This window comes from Amphibalanus amphitrite, unplaced genomic scaffold (assembly GCF_019059575.1).
Source record: "Amphibalanus amphitrite isolate SeventyFive unplaced genomic scaffold, NRLGWU_Aamphi_draft 000044F_arrow, whole genome shotgun sequence".
NCBI lineage: Eukaryota > Metazoa > Arthropoda > Thecostraca > Balanomorpha > Balanidae > Amphibalanus > Amphibalanus amphitrite.
This window is the reverse complement of record NW_024881540.1, coordinates 476,568-480,880: the sequence shown is the minus strand read 5'-3', so window position 1 is coordinate 480,880 and position 4,313 is coordinate 476,568.

The following is a 4,313-nucleotide window of genomic DNA, read 5'->3' as shown; positions in this document are numbered from 1 at the left end:
CACGATAGATCGTACCAGGCCCGTCACCCTCATCTCTCAGATTTTAACCCTCGCCCTGGCAGGGCATTTTTCATAACACGGCCTGGCAGGGGGGGGGGTCGATGCGACCCCCCCTCGCGATTGGCTCCTATGGCACCTAGAAACACCAAATTTGGTAGGTAGGTGGGCCCCCCGGAGTTCTCGCCCCTGTGCAAATTTGGTTGCTCTAGGTCAATATTTAGGGGGGTTTTGGGGGGTATAAATGTAAAAATTTCGCTAAAAACAGGTCAAACGTTTTTCGCTTATAACTTTTGATCTAATTAAGATAGAGCAAAAAGAAAAGCACCAGTGAACTCAGCACGTCAAGGCGCGTCGAATGATATACTTTTTAGCTTGCTTAAGTGTACTTAAAGTTTTTCTTAAATTTTAAGTAAACTTAACTTAATAAATTAAGTTCAAGTTAATCAAATCGCATCATATCGCATATCATTTGATTCGGCTCATCACCAGGAACACAATGATACCATTTTTTCAGCTCTAGCGTCATTATGTGCCAAGTTATTGGCAAAAACGTCATTTGACCTCAGTTGACCTCATTTGACCTGACCCATGGATAAGTACACCAAACAAAGAAGCATCAAGTGACCTGCTGTTAAGTACCGTGGTTTCAAAGCACAAAAGTGATAAAACGAAGCGGATATCTCCAGTATTTTCCGAATTTAGTATTTTCCCATAGCCCAGCCAGCAATTTTGCTCCGGGCCCAAGCAGGCTCAAGTGCGGATTGCCCGAGATTTTAAGTCGGGCTAAAGTCGGCTAGGGCTTGGGCTAAAGTCGGCGTATGACACAAAAACGCCGACTAAAGCCCATGCTCTGCCGGAGGTATGCCCGCTCTGCGAGCTCCGGACAGCCGTAGTTTAGCCCTAGTTGAGCGACGATTGGCGTTAGCCCGATTTAAGCCCGAGCAGTGAATCCATTTATATAATGGAGGTTACTCTGGGCCCGAGCGGGCTGAACTCCGGCAAGCCCACTCTGTGTGCCCTGTCTATCCCGACTTAAGCCATAGAAGTGAATGGGGTTTATACATTGCAAACTGCTGTGGCTTTGCTTGGGTTCGGCTCAAGTGACGGCTCCTGTTTTCTCAAGTCTCGACTTGACTTCATCTTGCTTTTGCTTCACACTGGATCAAGTAGCACTTGGAGCAGCCAATGCACTTTCAGCAGGTTGTGCGGTTACAATGCATATTCAAAATTGTTACGGTCACTCATATGCTCTGTTAACCGGTCATCGAGCATTGCGAAAGGAAAGTAGTGGTTGACGTTGATTGAATGTATATTTCAAACGACTACAGACACGTGAAATGAAACAAAAATACATGAAACAGTGGACTGCAAACTCAAGCAATATTAAGGCATGAGTCATGAAAAAGCGCCATCAAAACTATAAAACAATCACAAGGCCCGCTAGCCTCCCTCCCCGTTCATAATACTTGGTTGAACACTCAACCGAAAGCATAAAGTAAGGACAGCAAGTAATCGCTCATAAGACATAAAGCAATTAGCAAACAATCGTTTATAAGGAACTTCACTCTGGTGAATGAGAGCTTTGTAGGCGTCTAGCTCCTCCACACACACACACACACATCTGCAGTAGATGGTCGGCCAGCTTTCGGCGCAGTTTCCAAATACATATGTAGGTGTACCTACTTAATTATAAGCAGGCAGTTTCCGCTAAACCACTTGGCGAGGGCGACTGCGGCGTCCACCCGATCCTGGTTTGTATAACTATTCATTTTTTTTTGGAACCATTTGCTCTAATGGTACGCACCTGAAAAAGAGATTAATTGGTTTAATTTACATTGCATGTTTGCTTGAAAAATAACTTATTGTTGCATTTATACTGTAAAAGCACTTCTCATTGATCCGTATATAAAATGTTCATTCGATTTTCAACGCGGACAGAGAATGAGCGTGCTCGAAGATAAAAATTTGTGTTTTGTATTTCATTTACCTGGTCCAGAAGTGCTGGTATTTCACAAAGATATAAAGGCACGGAACGCGGCTTTTCTGAGCGAGGGTATAAGTCGCCAGGCTGAACAGCTATTCAGCTTAATGTTTGATGGTGTGAAACTCAGTCAAAATCATGACGTTTACATACGATCAAGCGCACCATTCAATACACTTACCTACCGTAAAACTCCATGCCAGTCCACTTGATAAGAGCAGTGGGCACTATCCCTTCTTCGCGCTGCCACACGCACCCAAACATCAACCACCAAATGCCCCAACACCGGTGTGTCGTTTCGTCGCACAGCGCGCAGACTGTCACAAACGCTGCACATGATTGGCGCAGAACTGCGCATGCGCGAACAGCCGAACAAGTATGGCTAAGCTCCGGCTTTACTCCAGTCAGCCGAAGGACACAGCCAGCTTGAGCAGCCCGCGCTCCGCCCAAGTTAAGCCTGTTTTGGATGCGCGGGCAGATGTCGGGCTGAGCTACTGCTTTCCGCACGTGGGCATAGCTGCGGCATGCCCCAGCTCAGCCCTAGTAAAAAATACATTGGTTTTGATCAAAGTGGGCAAACCCAAGCTAAGCCCAAGCTGCCCGACGTTTGCCACAGCTCAGCCCAAGCGAATTGCTGGCTGGGAGGCTTAACATTACGACGTAATGACCTCTAACTGACCTCAGGTCAGTGACCTAAAAAAAACGGACTATATGTTATACAACTCGGTGAACATAGCACATCCTGAAAGTTTGAAGGAAATCAGCCGAAAACTGTGAGTTGGACAGGTGCAAACAGAAAATTGAAATTTGACCATGACCTTCTACCGGTTTTTCTGACCTGGTGACCTGACCCAAGGTCACCCGGACCTGAAATTTTCAGGTCATATGTAAAAAGGTTGCCCCATCGGCTGTGCCAAATTTGGCGGCGCTGCGCGCCGCCGTTTTTACGCTATCTTCGAAAAACCTTAGGGGGGGGGGGGGGGGTCGCATCGACCCCCCCCCTGCCAGGGCGAGGGTTAATGAAAATCGGTCCTAGGGGTAATCATAGGTCCCAAAGACGCCTGGCAAAATATCAGACTTCTCAGATCAAAAGTTTTTGAGTTATATTGCATTACATTTTTTTAACTTCGGTTTGTAACGGTGAGTTTGATGGCCTATACCTTAAAAATGGGTTGAGCAGCCAACAAACAGTTAACAACACTAAGCTTGCGATGAATCAAAAATTAATATTACTTTTTAAAAATTCCAAAGAAAAATTTTCATTGTTGAGCAAAAAAAACTTAATCTTTTTTCATTTGCCTCTATTGACTTTTGGGACCAAAATTTTTCACATTTTTATTTTTTCAAAGTAAACTTCATGTTATTGCAAATCGACATGCAAAAAATTAGAAAGGTGTTCTTTCTATCAGTTCCTCATTTTCCCGCAAACAAAATGGGTTTCGGAGGGGTTGATACGACCCCAGCACGCCGTTTCGCTTCTAATAGAGCTAGAGACTCGCGGAAAAAACGAGCGTGTGTGCCGTTACAAGTCTCAGCGATTGGTACCCGATTTTAAGGTCTCAAGTTAACCTGTAGCGTCTGAGGTCAGGTCAAGTGACTGAAGTTACGGGTTCGGTTTTTAGTAAATAACTTCGCAAGAATGGCCGTAGAGCCGCGATTTTGGCATCATTGTGTTCGCCTAGCTCAGGTACATCGAATGGTATATTTTTTGCTAGGGTGAGGTCAACTTAAGTAGTTGACCTCGGGTCAAGGTCAGGTCAGAGCCCCTCAGGTCACGAAGCTGGGCAAAGGGTATCATATGGCATATCATTCGATTCGGAAGGTCTTCCCGAGTCCATTGGTGGCTTTCCCGACTCTCTAGCTCCATTTGATTAGGAGTTATTGACGAAAAACTCGTACTACCCTAGTGACGTCATAAATGACGTCACGCAAGGTTAACAATGCAAAAGTGAAGCATTGGACTTTGCAAGGAGTGCATGAAATCACGCGATACCATGTACGTGAGATAGTTTTAGATCATTCCCGGCGCCAAAATAACAGTTTTATATTTCCCCATTGACTTATAACAGTGATGTCACGTGACCGACCTGACCTCATGTAACCTTAAAAGCAGAACCAAGCAGCCTTTTTCACCCTCGCGCTTATAGGAAAGAGGGTTGGATGAACCCCTTTTTCACTTTTTTCAGATGACTCAGACTTCAATTGAAATTTCAGTAACCCGTGATGTCACTAGCCAGCTTTTCCACGCCATTTGTAAGCTCCCCTCCCGAAATCACTATTCGAAACCGTTATCGTGACAGTAAAATAAATACATTTATAGAAAGAACACCTT